The sequence below is a fragment of the Peromyscus maniculatus genome, chromosome 18 (assembly GCF_049852395.1).
Source record: "Peromyscus maniculatus bairdii isolate BWxNUB_F1_BW_parent chromosome 18, HU_Pman_BW_mat_3.1, whole genome shotgun sequence".
NCBI classification, from domain to species: domain Eukaryota; kingdom Metazoa; phylum Chordata; class Mammalia; order Rodentia; family Cricetidae; genus Peromyscus; species Peromyscus maniculatus.
Window position 1 is genome coordinate 25,460,090 of NC_134869.1, and position 15,519 is coordinate 25,475,608.

The window sequence follows — 15,519 nt, forward strand, 5'->3', positions numbered from 1 at the left end:
GTGCCAGGAAGCAATCTGTCAACAGACAAGGGAGAATGAATTGATCATACTTCACTCAGGCATTCAATGTATGGATCAAGAATGTTTTGAGGTAATTGTCTTTCTCAGAATTTTTCAGCAATTGCTGCATGACTTTCTTATCTACCCATGAAAAAAAAAAAAACAAATTTGACCATTGGTAGCAACATGGAGTGAATGGGAGAATGTTATGTTAAGTGGAATATGTCGAGCAAAGAAAGACAAGTGGTACATGTTCTCAAATACATGTATGAACTAAAAAGTTCATCATGTACCAATAAAGAATAGATCATGATGAAAGGATGCATAAAGGGCACAACATTTGCATCTAATATTTTATAGCACAGAGCAGAACCATGATTGACAGAAATCTTGACTACTTCAAAATAGCCACAAAAGAGGATGTTGAATGTTTCCAATACAAAGAAATTATAAATGTCATAGGTGATAACCATATTAATGACTTTGATCTTATTGGTACATAATATTCATGTATTCAAACACCACACTATACTCTCCATATACTATATATACATAATTACTGTGTCAACTAAAATAGAATGTATTTAAAATGAAATTATAATTCTTATATCTTAGGTGTAAATTTTTATTGCAGTTCTTTCAAGTGTTTAGTCTAATATTTCACATGAACATGGTATTTTATCATGTGGTAATAATAGTAATTAATAATAGAACTTACCATTCATAATATTTTGTATTCCTGGAGTTCTATGTCTTAAAGTACCATTACTCATGTTGTTTTTGTACAGGATGTATATATAGCCATAGCATGCACATGTATATGCATATATACATGCTGTGTAACATGAATAATCTAGCATGTGGTTTTAAAAAAGGCACTTTAAAAAGCCCCAGCAGAAGAGAGATAATGCTGGAGACAGAAAGGAAGGATTCAATTTAAAGGTTCCTTTTTGAGAGCAGCCCACTCCTGGCCCATTTTATCTTTCTTCCATATTCAAAGGCATATCTACTGGTATTGCATTCACTTAGTCACAGGCTCCCCTGTATATATTGAAAGATTTGATATGTGCCAGAGGAAAGGAAAGAGAAAAATTTACAACCACATATTTATAACCACATTAGCTTTACTGTTGTTCTGAGGTGAATCTCATTCTTTGCCTCAGTGTAACCCAATCTCTTTATGTAGTCCAACTGGCCTTGAACATGCATCAATTCTCCTGCCTCATCCTCCTGGGTGCTGGGATTTCAGGTGTGAACCACCACAGCTGACAGCCATGGCAATCTTTTTAATGTCACAGAAGGATGGGGTTGTTATAAATTGTTACTTTCTATGGCTTCAATATTGACTTCCACCCCAACCCCCCACATGCCACGTGTGTTACGCTTTTGTCTTAGCCAATGAACCAAAAAGCAATGTGTGTGAGGTTATCTTCAGTACTCCATGCACGCTTCCACCAAAAAGTCCTTGACTAAAATGTGCAGCATTTTGTTTTGCTATCTCCTTGAGTCCCTGTGGACCTCAAACCTCCCAAAGAAACCTTGGAAAAAGGAACACACTAGTCATTTGTTCAAATAAAATACACTTAAGTTCTAAATCAGAAGCAAAAAAAGACAATTACAAAGTTGAAAAACATTTTCAAGACTTGTCAAACTATTCTTAACTCCAACTTTACAGTGTAAGACTGTGTCTATGCATGTATGCTTAGACACATAAATAAATAAGTAAATATGTGATAACTGATGATACAGGCATACAGGTGAAAGTGAGATAGATGATAGATAATTTTTGTCATGGAGTTACAATTACATTTATTTTATCATCTTTTCTTTTGTAATTTGAATGCAGTGACAGGATGAACTAGTAAGAATACATTTTTAAGAAGTACTATTGAAAAGTTCAGTGGAAGGAAGAGAGTAAAGCACATTCAGAAACTCTTTTAAAACAAACAATATGGCACGCAAAGGTAAACACATGCTGTAGAGCTTGATTGACGACTTTTAAGAATCTACCTTACCCATACTTCTTCCTGTGATGGCATCAGGGATCCACCTCCACTGATAGCCTAAATACTTCCTCAATGTGCAGAGAAACATTCTTTTTTAAGTCTTTTTTTTTTTTTTTTTTTTTTTTTTTTTTTTTTTTTTTTTGGCTTTTCAAGACAGGGTTTCTCTGTGTAGCTTTGCGCCTTTCCTGAAACTCACTTGGTAGGCCATGCTGGCCTCGAACTCACAGAGATCCGCCTGCCTCTGCCTCCCAAGTGCTGGGATTAAAGGCGCGCACCATCACCGCCCGGCCATAAGTCATTTTATTCTCCTTGGGTTTATTGAAGGTTAACTGACAAATAAAAACTATAAATATGTAGGTCTCATAATGTGATGATACAAAGTATGCATACATTGTGAAATGATTACCACAGACAACCTAATTGACACATCCATTACCTCATGTAGTTACTCTTTTAATGGTAAGAACAGTTTAGATTATAGTTTATCTAATTTAGATAATTAAATTTAGTTTATGCTCTTAGCAAGTTTCAATTATAAATTAAAATAGTATAACTACATTCACCATGTATACATTGGGTCTCTAGAACTTACTCATCTTATAATGTTTATTATTCTTAGGCCAACATCAAAATCTCCTAGCTCTCAGTCCCTGAAAACCAGCATTCTACTCCCTGCTTCAGCATTTCATACACACACATGAGATCACATAGTAATTTGTCTTTTTGTGTCAGACATATTTCAGTTAGCAGAATATCCTCCAGGGATATTTGTGTTTTTGCCAATAACAATATCTTCTTCATTCTTAAGGCCGAATAACATTCTATTGTGTATACATACCATGGATTTTCTAATTATTTATCTGCTGACAGACTCTTAGGTAGGTTGATTCCATATTTTGAATGTTATGACTAATGCTTCAGTGTGCATTGGAGTGTAGATATTTCTTTATGCATAATGATTTTAATTCCTTTGGATAGATGCTCAAAAGTAAGGTTTCTGGATTGTATGACAATTCAATTTGCAATTTTTTAAAATAACTTCCATATTGATTCCCATAATGGTTGCAGTAATTTACATTCCCATCATCAATGTACTTTTTCACCAGCCCTTGGTTTCTTTGTTTTTTTAAAAAAGGCCATCTTAACAGATGTAAAATTCATCGTGATGTAGTTCTTACTGATCTGCTCTGTTGATTAATGATGTTGAACACCCTCTCATAAATCTTTTGTCTACTTGTCTACCTTCTTTTTAAATAGGTCTCTTCAGTTCCTTTGCCTGTTTTTAAATTGGGATTTTTTGTGTGTGTTTTACTATTGAATTAGAGGCAATCAACTGCAATAGTCACACTTGTTTATACTTGCTTTTACACCTTTTTGCCAAGACCAGTTCCAAGGATCTTTTTCCCCCACACTTTCTTGTAAAATCTTCAGGATTTTTAGTTAATGCTTCATCCCGTTTCAAGTTATTGCTGTATGTGGTGTAAGTTATGAACAAATTTGCTTTTTTTTTTTGTCTTCTCAGTGTTGGATATTGAATACATACTAGGTGAGTACTAGTATGTATTCTAGTTGACGTTGAGCTACTGCTCCAGCCCTAACTTCATTCTTTTGTTGGTGCATCTCCAGATTCCCCAGTACCATTTATCAAAGAGACGTTCATTCCTAATTATGTGTTCCTGGTGCCATTGTCAGAGCAGTTGACCATATGTGCGTGTGTGTGCATTTGCAATCTCTATTCTGTTCCACTGATATGTGCACCTAGTTTTATGCTATTATCTTACTATTTTGTTACTATAAATTTGTACTATAATTTGGAGACCGAAACTGTAGTGCCTTCAAATTCGTTCTTTCTCAAGATTGCTTTTGCTATTCAAAATCTTTTTTTTCATAAATTTTTCCTACCATTGACAATCGATTTTTCCTCATATAATATATCCTGGTTATGATTTCCCCTTCCTCTATTCTCTCCAACTTCTTCCCATACATTTTCCCATCTGGATCTACCCCCTCTCTCTGTCTCATTAGAAAACAAATAGGCTTCTAAGGGATACTAATAAAATATAATATAACAAAATAAAACAAAAGATAACTCATCAGAATAGGACAATACAAACAAACAGAAGGAAAAGAGCCCCCCGCCCCGCAAAAAAAAACACCTGTAGGGAAAAAAAGGAGAAAAATATGAATAAAATAAAATAAAAAAGATAAAATTGAAAAAAAATTCCAAGACACAACATTATAATACAAGGAACTTTCAAAGATGCCTTTACGTTTGTTTACTGTTGGCCATCTACTGCTGGGCATGCAGTGTACCCTTACGAGTAGTCTGTTTCCCCTTTTGCCCTAGTATATCATGCAAGCAGGACACCATTGTAGATCAAAGGGTTTGGAGCTGGGTTGCTGTTTACATTTTTCCTTTGGTAGCATGCAAAGTACCTTCCTGTACCAAAGATTCTAGTCAATATGGGTGAAGACTCTGTGTAGGCATCAGCTCTACCTCATGCTCAATGAGTTATGTGTTGTTTTCAGCACTGAGGTCTTGCTGTCAGATTTTGGAGAGCAACATATAGTCTTGGCAATAGCCTGGCTTGTTTGGGAGTTCCCATGGATCCCTTTGGGTCAACAACTCAATTAGATGTAACCCATTCCTGATACCGGATGCTTCATTTGGTGACAAGAGGTGGTCAGTTGGGGCTCTCTCTCCTCTCCCCCATTATTTGGCAATTTTATTTAGATTGCCTTTATATATGTATATATTTTATGAAGCTTCTGCTGTTTTAGGTTTCCATACTACCCCTCAAATGGCCCTTAATATTAGCTGTCTCTCTCCCTATTCTGTCTTTCATCCCCTCTTCCCTCCTCTCCCCTTTTATCCTCCCATTCCAGCCCCTCCCCCAATCTATCCATAATCATCTATTATATTAACTTTTCCTAGGGATATCTATCTGTCCCACCTAACCTCTTACTCTATACCTAACCTCTGTGGTTTGGTGGATTGTAGCTTTGTTATCTTTAACTTAGCAGGATCATATAAGTAAACACATACCATGTTTGTCTTTCTGGGTCTGAGTTACCTCATTCATGTTGATTTTTCTTTCTAGTTACATCCATTTACCTGTGAATTTCATGTTTTCAATATTTTTTTAATGGCTAAGTAATACTCTATTGTATAAATGTGCTACATTTTCTTTATCCATTCATCTGTTGAAAGGCATCTAGGTTGTTTTCAATTTCTGGTTATTATAGATAGAGCAACAATGAACATAGATGAGCAAGTGTCTCTGTGGTAGGATGAAGTGTCCTTTGGGGTATATGTTCAAGAGTGGATTAACTGGTCTTAAGGTAGATTGATTCCCATTTTTCTGAGAAAACACCACTGATTGCTATACTGAATGTAAAAGTTGGCACTCTCACCAGCAATAAAGGAGTTTCCCCTTACTCCATATCCTGGCCAGCATGAGCTATCATTTGTTTTATTGATTTTTGACATTCTGACAGGTGAAAGATGAAATCTCAAAGTAGTTTTGATTTGTATTTCCTGATGATTAAGGATGTTGAGCATTTCTTTAAGTGTGAGAAACATTCTTTGATCTTTTCCACAATTGGAAAAAGCAGATATTTCTACCTTATTGTATTTTATAGTATATTTTCCTTATAAGTTATTCATTGTGATAAAATGACCAAAGGCAGTTACAATAAAAATGGTATCTTTAAATTGACTTCAAGAAAAAAGACCAAGTTTAAGACTAAACAATCTCTTCTCCACACTTAAAATGGATTCGAAGCTGAGGCTTTGTAGAACACTGCATCATAGCTTTAAATATTTATATATGGTGACTTGGGAGATGGCTCGGTGGTTAAGAGAATTTTCAACTCTTCCAGAGGACCAGAGTTCAGCTCTCATCACCCATATCAGGCAACTGACACTCCCCTGTAACTCCAGCTCTAGGGGATCCAAAACCATCTCCCAGCGCTCGCTCGCTCTCTCTCTCTCTCTCTCTCTCTCTCTCTCTCTCTCTCTCTCTCTCTCTCTCTCTCTCTCTCTATCACACACACACACACACACACACACACACACACACACACACACACTTAAAAAATTATATGCAGAAAGTATACCATTAAGGACAAAAGACTACATTATTGGTAAAATACAGATTGTGGGACTCACTCAATCTAATTTTACATGTCATTCAAATAAAAAAAAAAGAATTCTTGCTAGCTGTGGTCAGAAAGATGTAGGAAGGGTGATAAAGGATGCCATGGGGTGAAACATGACTAAGACTTGGTCCACTGTGATTCGATTTAATGATGGAGGAAGAAAGGAAAAGCCAAACAATTTAGAAGGTCTCTAAATGTAGGAAAGGCGAAGAAGTGAGTTCTGTCTGAGAGCCCCAGAAAGGGATCGGTCACTACTAACATCTTGATGTGTGGTTCAGTACAACATCTTTTGCCCTCTGACTAATGAAACTGTAAAATAATAATTGTGCTATTTTGTATCTCTGTAGCCACTTAAAGCATTAATAAAAAAATCTAATATACATTTAATAAATCCTACAATAGATTCCTTAGTGCCCCAGCTTGGTAAAATCAAAGTTGTGCTGAAAATATTTTTTCACATTAAAAGGGTAACTAAAATTTCTCAACATTTCATGGAAGTTTATAATTTTATATACAAGAAATCTTCACTCAAAAGAAGCCAAATAATTATCTTCATAAAACTCATGTCATTCAACAGAATGTTCTTGTATAATATCAAAGAATAACCCTATATGTAAGAGAATAATACCATAAGGTTTTCAAAAATTATGCAAACCTTCATGACAAAAAGGAACTATTATTTTTATTTTTGTCCAAGTCTCAGAGTCCTAGCCAAATTCCAAATGGTAAAATATTTTTAACAGGCTTTAAAATGTCATTGAAGTAATGCTTTGATATGTACTAAATGTGTTCAGTTCCAAGATGTTGCTAGATGCAAAACCTCAAATATTAGATTCACTGATGGATGTTCACAGAAAAGCACCAACATCTGGAAGGTCACATCATGAGGAGAGACAAGGAGAGCAAAGAATAAAAAAAAAATCTTCTGGGAATGTCTGCTTCCTGGAAACCAAAATCCTATAAAGTAAGAAATGTAAATTAAATCCCAAACCATTACAAACTAAAAGAACCCCATGCAGTCAGAAGAAAACTCATAGAGTCAAGAATAAATTGAATGTTTTCTGTGATAATGGGATACTATTTAGTGTATTCAAATGGAATTCAGGAATAAGACACAAAAGTGAGTGGGGTTCAGGAAAGGACTACCCTTTGATCATGTTAACTAAGCATCTCAGTTTGTTCTCTATTTCCTTGATAAAGGTCATGACCAAAAGGAGGCAGGAAATAAAGCAGAGACCTTGGATGAAATCTGCTGACCAGCTTATTTTCTAACGTCCAATTCTGCTGGACTGCCTGCCCAGGGGTGGCACTGCCCACTGTTAACTGGGCCCTCCCACATCAACCATTGATTAAAAAATGGCCCCTCAGACTTCCCTAAAGGCTAAATGATGGAGATGTTTTCTCAACTGATGCTCCCTCTTCCAGATGACCCTGGTCAAACTGACAAAAAACTAACCAGCACATTAATTCTAAAAGTCCAAATGAGGGATGGTTATAATAGAAAAGGAGACAATTAGAATATATTTCTTTTGAAACATGCTATTCTCTGGAAAGAATGTTTGGTATGGTAGATAACAGTTTAGTATTTGCTTTGAACATGACTGAAATACAGACAGAGACAATTGGACAGTTTGGAACTTAAGGCAGACATTTAGTCACCCGCTCACCAAAGTGGATAAATTCACACGGGAATGGAAATGCTATTCAAAAGTCATGTTAAAGAGAAAAACAAAGAATCAGAAATTCAGTCCTATGGATTCCTGAAGGGTGTTAGAAAACATGAAGTCTGAGAAAAGGTTAAAGGAAGAAATGATAGTGGAACAAATACCTTTATATAGGCCTTTAAAAATCTCGTGTTTCATTTGTAGTCAAGAGTTTAGGTACAGGATGACGTAACTCAAAGCGAACAGGATGATGTAACTCAAAGTGTACAGGATGATGTAACTCAAAGTGCTCTGCAGCATTTCTCCAGACTTGCTTGTGGGTCAGGTGGGTTTTGATATTAAGCAGGCTAAAGGCTTCCAATTTTTCTTTTCTGGGAATTAAATAAACCAGAGCTGCTTTTTGAGTGTTTACAAAAGAAGAAAATGACCTGCCAAGACACAGTTAATAACATGGTATATGTTTGAATTTACCACAAAGGAACTTTTAGCAAATCTCTATGTGATATCTTGTTTTGCCAACACTCGGCCAAATAACTCCCCTGATTTCTGATTCTGAAAACGTCTCATGTTGTAAGCTTGTAGCCAAACTGAAGCATTATCCAAGGACATTCAGCTTATCTAGCTACTAGAAAAAAATAAACTAGTTGCCTTTGCTTATTCACTAAAATGAAGAACAATAATACAATCTTTTTATTTATGTTGAAGTAGCTAAAGGTACTTTAAAATATCAAAGTGAATTTATATAGAACTTGACTACAAAGAAAAACATTGCGTTGGGGTGTTATCCAATAGCACAGACTCTGCATGAAGAGACAGGAGTCAGAGAATGAGAGAGCAAAAGAAATAAGTTCATATAGTCTTGTACCTCTTACATTCTCTTTATCTAACTGCTTTAGAGGTTATGCCCATGGATAACATGCACGAACACTCTTATCTCTTGCCCATTGCCCATTGGTCAAAGTTCTTTTTCCTGAATAAGGATACGTTAGCACAGGACTCCAAGTAGCAATTACCAATTGATCCGAGTTAGGATAGCAAACTAAGGGAGGAAGGTTGATTTTAGCTCACAGCTCAACCCACAGTCCATCAGGGTAGGGGAGTTCAGACAGCAGTAACTTGAAGCTACTGAGTATATCACACCTCAAATCAGAAAACAATGAGGGAAGATGCACGTTGCTTCTCAGTTTCCCCTCTCCATTTATGCAGTCCAGCAGACTCCCGACCAAGGAATAGTGTCACCCACAGTGGACATGCCAATGGGCACATCTCGTAAGTGACTCTATCTAGATTTTGACAACTTGACAATTAACACTAGCAATCATAATTAGCCTACTTAAACGAATTGCCATTTTCCAGTGCATTCAGGTTTTTCCAGAAGAAAACTTTTGATGGAATCTATTTTAGTGTGCTTTCAGAATCATAGATGATCAGAGTTCCACAAATGCAAAATTAAAAGGACACAAACTATGATCCATTACCTATCACCAATACTTATCAATCTATCTGCTCATACATTCATTTTGTTATACTTTTTCTTTATCCTAAGTTTTTTATGAGGTTTAAGCTTCAAATGTCTTTAAATTTGTCATTGTGGATTTTCATCAAATCAAGAATTATGATTTGTAAACGCTATGTGCAAAGAATACCTAATTACGCTTGTCATGCCCATATACTAGCTCTCCTGTGATGCTTTATAAATTTCTCTTTCTCCCCTTCTTTATCAGTTTCTTCTACAGCCAACTCCTCTGAGTGCCAACACAGGGAAAGTAGAGGGACCGTGTGTGCTGCTTGTCAGGAATGTTTGCCTGGAGTAACGGAAACACACAGCTGGCTGGAGCAGGAGGTCACAAGTGACCGCTGCACAACTCAGGGCAATCTCCGAGAGCAGCAGCTTTCCTAGCTGAACGGAAGAGGTGATGTGTTCAGAAAAAAATCTTCGGCAGAGGGGAAAAAGAAGCTTGGCCTTTCCTCAATTTCTTCTGAATAGAAGACTCATGGGATGTAGAGATAATGACGTCAATGCTGTACTTAAGACCAGATGTGAACTGACTTTAGAGGCCAAGAGAAGGCTTTTCTATTTTTATAGATATGTAAAAATGAGGCAGTAGCATTTTCTTAGGCTGAGCACTTGAGATTTGGAGTTGGGGGTGAGTATAATTGTGTTTGGTAAATTGTGTTTTTCCTCTAATTCTTTTGATCATCAGGAAGGAATATTTATTCATATTTTAAACAATAAAACATTGAGATGTGAAGTGAAAAATAAAAATCACCTGTAATTGAATTGGTTGAAATTAGCACTGGGAAACTTTTTCCATGAATTGTAATAAATGTACATGTATACATGATCTATACATAGACCTAGTGATTAAGTGATTAAGTAATCATAGTGTGTATGCATACCCTTGAAAAAAAATCTACCCATTTCTCCAAGCAACATACTTTGAGTATAGTATATTCGCATCATTTTCTGTTTTCAATATTGTGAATGCTGCTGAGCTGACGGCATTGTGTCTTTTGCTTTGTAGCTCTTTGTCTGGGTTGGATGTGACCATTGCTGCCTTGAATTGGGGCTGTTGTGTTCACCCATGAGACCCTCATGAAAATGGGTCTATTAACATTCCTTGGAAAGACCTGGGCATTCTGGAGATCTCCTGGGAATCACAGCGATCACCAGGCTCATAAGCTTTCACAGGTACCTGTTCCTCACCAGGTCCCACTGATTCTCTGCATTCACAGCAGGTAAACAGTTACTGGGAGATGTACTTCGGTTGTGTAGCTGTCTATAAATTACCTAAAAGGGACTCTGGTGACATAGCTTTTGGGAGTTGTCACCTGTACTGTGAGCGGATATTTTGATGATATAACTATTTTGGGATCACCTATTAGCCTATAAGTAACGCCCCAAAACTCACTGGTTCACCAAACTGGGCTTGACGGACTCATTGCTTTGGTCTATTAAATAGATGTCCCCCTTCCAAATTAAGGCAAAACACAAAGACATATGTATTTATTCATAAAAATGTATGTGTAGTCAGGCGTGGTGGCCCAAATCTATAATCCCAGCACTTAGGAGCAGAAGCTGGTAGATCTCTGTGAGTTTTAGGCCAGTCTGGTCTACATAGTGAGTTCTAGGCCAGTCAGGGTTACACATAGAGATCATGTTTCAAAACAAAACAGACATCTGGCCGTGGTGGTGCACACCTTTAATCCCAGCACTCGGGAGGTAGAGCCAGGTGGATCTCTGTGAGTTCGAGGACAGCCTAGTCTACAGAGCGAGATCCAGGACAGGCACCAAAACTACACAGAGAAACCCTGTCTCAAAACAAAACATGTGTATGAGGATATTTTTATATTTATTTATATGCTGGTTTAGCCTGAAGCTGTCAGTCAAGTGATCTATTTATTCTCTTCAACCTCTGTCCTGTATCTAAATTTAGGCTCCCTCAGAATTCTTCCATGGGGGCAGGAACAACAGGGCTAGGAAGGTTTACCCAGTTTGTGCCCCCAGAAAGACAGCAGCATCCTTCTCCATCTGCTGGGAAGTAGCTTTCTCATCAGCCTTTCCTCATGCTGCCTGCCCTGCAAAAAAATGTTCTTGTAGTCCAGCGACAACTGGACTTGCTATTAGAGCTTAACACGTAGGCAATACCAGAGTGGCTTTAAGAGTGGCTCCCTATTTGAGTTCCTGAGTTCCCCCAGCTCTGTCCTCTGGATGAGCCCAGCTTGGATCTTAGGCCCTTCAGAACCTCAGCGACTGTCCAGTAGAGAACGGTCAGAAGCAAAGGGTTTCCTGGTTGTGCACACTCAACAGCTCCACGAGAGTTCCATAAGGGCAAACAAGCAAGCTACATTCATGGCAGATTCAATCATCTCCTTGAACACTCCGTGACTGATTGCGGGCTCACGAGGCAAGTGATGTTAGTGGGAATAACACATCCACGTCCAGGCAGCATGCCATCAGGAACACATCAGCGTTTAGGCACATGGAACTGTTGGGTCATGTTACAAAGCCTCTGGTTGCTAACATTCAGACCCGCCCCTGGGGGACCTGCCCTGAGTCCTGACAACGTCATTTTAAGTAAAGTCTTCTTTAAGAGAAAACCCCTCCCCCTCCTCTCTCTCCCTCTTCCTTCCTCTATCTTGCCACCAGGGTGCACACACACCCCTCCTCTCCCCTCCCTTCCCCTCCCCTCCCCTTTCCACCTCTTCCCTTCTCCCTTCCTCCTTTAATAATAAAACTTTGCCTGCAGGTGAGTGACTTTCCACTGCGCCCCTTGGCTCCACCCACCAAGGCCTCCCTGGGGCTGTTTTTTTAAAATACAACACTTGTGATGATACTGGGTCTATTAAGACAATCTTCTCATCCAAGATACTTAATCATATCTGTAAGGACCTTTGATAATGTAATTAATAACAATATATTAATAACAATAAAGATAATATATCCACAGATTCAGGGACTAGATGTGGAGCTTTTAAAAGAGATATTATTTAGCCTACTAAAATCACCGTACTAAAGGGATGTAAAACTAACTGAAAAAGAAACACATATGATGATTCATAAACTAAATTGTATCTACCTTGAGTATTTTACCAGCATAGTTCATTGAACTGATATGCATTCCGATGCACGCTAAACTCTCCAAGCCTTATGTCCTACATGTGGAGAATGGAATACATTTCTGACTTAAGTGGGTACTTTTGGGACATTAGGAGGATTAAATGAGATAGCATTTAGGGTGTTCTTACTTTATTATCTGAGTGTGCTCTGGGCATTGGTCTTTTGAGTCAAACACTTTTTCTTGTATAATTGCTATACACTAGTGTTCCACATTGATATTACTTGATTAAACTGTAGCTTTAAAGAAAGAGAATAGTGTAAATAATCTGTAAATTCCATGTATTATTCCCCCAAATGTTCATGGGAAAATGACTATAAAATGGCTTTAAGCTATTTTCTATCCATAAAGGTCAACATACTTACATCCTAATATGAGTTGGCGATCAACTATTTAACTTAAAGTATGTTTTTAGATGTTCTTCATTTTCATTTTGACACTATGAAATAAATATGACAAGAGCCTTAGCCCAATATAAAATTTAGCATGTAATTGGCACTCATTATGATAAATGGGAGACATAGTGGAACAAACAGACTTCATAGTCAGATACATCTAACTTTATGTTCTAAATTTGCCAAGAGCTGTATCCTTTGTTCTTTTATTTAACCTCTGTAAATTTCAACTTTAACACTTTGGGAATGGAGATAATTCCACTGTTTTAGATGTGAGGGTCAAGTAAGAAAAATATTTAGAATATATAGGATAATGGGTGTCAATAAGCAGTAATATTATCTAAAAGTTTCTTAAATACAACGCAACTAGCAAACAACCTTTGGCATAATAAATATTAAACTATCATAGATTTAGAAAAACAATTTGTTAAATTCCATTTATTTTTCTGAACCAGATAAGGAGCTACAGCCCGTTACAAATAGTTTATTGACTGACTTTTAGAACTTTTACTCTCCATGAGTTACACAGAAATACACATGCACCAATATGGAGCATCCAATGTGCCTTCAACAATGGGAGTTCACTGCAAGAATTCAAGGAATTAGAAAGTAATATGCTGTTCTTGGTGCTGTTGAGAGCATTGTCTTCCCATGTTCCAGATTTTCTGAAACAGGTGAGTCAGTGGCTTGATTGCCTCAACTTCTCTATTCCCCTCAGTATAACTGTTAGCTTGCTTTATTAATACCCCCAATTACTGAAGTCTGCTACAAGACAGAGGTCACACTTTTATCTCATTAGTCATACATATTGCATGCTATGACTGTACTCTGTCAGTTAAAGTGAAGAAGTTGTGGGAAATGTACAAGTCTAAGAGTACTAGGAGTCAGATTCTTGAGGCTTTGAAGCTATCTATCAGTTAAGTAATAGCTATGTATTTAACTTTATTACATATTTCCAAGTTGGGTTTTTTTGTTTTTGTTCTTTTTTTTTTTTTTTGAGACAGAGTTTCTTTATGTAGTTTTGGAGCCTTTCCTAGAACTTACTCTGTAGTCCAGACTGGCCTTGAACTCACAGAGATCCATCTGGCTCTGCCTCCCAAGTACTGGGATTAAAGGCGTGTGCCACCACTGCCCAGCTCCAAGAGGGTTTTTAAAGGGGCTTTCTATTAATTTTCTCTCCTACCAGCAGTGAATAAAAATACTTTATTATAAATGCTTTTAAATTTAGTTGTAGTAGGAGGTGTGTACATGTGAGGTGTTTATTAATACATCTCATATCTTCCAGCAATGTTCTATGTTCTGTGTATAGTTGTGTATGTGATGCATGTGTGTGCATACGTGTGTGTGTGTGTGTGTGTGTGTGTGTGTGTAGGCCAGGGTTCTACAAGTGTTTTCCTTTTTATTGTTAATATCTACCATCTATCTATCTATCTATCTATCTATCTATCTATCTATCTATCTATCTATCCATCCACCCATCCCCATCCATCCATCCATCCATCCATCCATCCATCCATCCATCCATCCATCCATCCATCTATATTTGAGACAAGGTCTCTCATTGAATCTGGAACTCATGGAATGGCTAGACCTCTCAGAACCCACCTGTTTTCCTCTCCATTGCTAGGATTACAGGAGTGTGTTGCCACAACAGACTGTTTACATGGGTATCTGAACTCAGGTCTCTATGATTGCGGAGCAAGCATATTATTTGCTAAGCTATCTCCTATTTCCATGTTCATAGTTTTCAGTATAGTTGTCTTGTACAAGTTTTGTTATATTTGTCAATGGATGTTTGATACTACTGCAGATTTTCCCAGCCCACTGTTAGTATGTAGGAACAACATTTTAGACATTTTATTAGCCTATTAATATTCATATATTTATGTCATATATTTTGCGTACAACACATTCTTTTAGTATTTTCAGTGAGTTATCCTGCCTTTAATTATTTATTGTCATTATCAATTAAGGAAAACAGAACTCCATAGCACTTTAATTCCTTTCCTAGACTATAATGAGATTTTAATTACACATAAAATACATTTCTCGCATATGTTGTCATACTACATTTCATTACAGCAAGAATTATTTTATATTGGCATATCACTTCTACCCTTCACTTCTTCCTATGACTCCATACTCTTATATAGGTCACTTATTTTTCATTTATGACGGAAGCAAGTTTTTATTTTTAATAGCAATCATTTCCTTACATACATTTTTCATACACTATATCTCCTCCCAGATCCTTTCCACCTCTCTACTCATCAAACTCTATGCCTTCATTGTCTCTATCTCTCTCTAGAAACAAGCAAATAAAACAAACAAACCAAAGGGGAAAAAAAATCCAAAGAAAAGGCATAGGAAACAAATACACAGAAGACATAGAAAACAAAACCCCATAAAGACACAGAACCAGAAACCATAATATGCAAACAAAAGGCCAGCAAGATAAAAAAAAAAAAATCTACAAAACTACCACTGAGCTTGTTTTCTGCTAGCCATCTCCTGCTGGGCATTAGGCCTGCCCTTAAGTGCTTTAATATACCCAGTGAGACTCCACTAAAGACAAGATTTCTCCTTTGCTAGCAGCTATCAAGCAACAAGCAGCCCCTTGGTTAGAGATGGGAGCTCCTGTCTACTTCTCCATGCTGTGACCCCATCAGGCTTG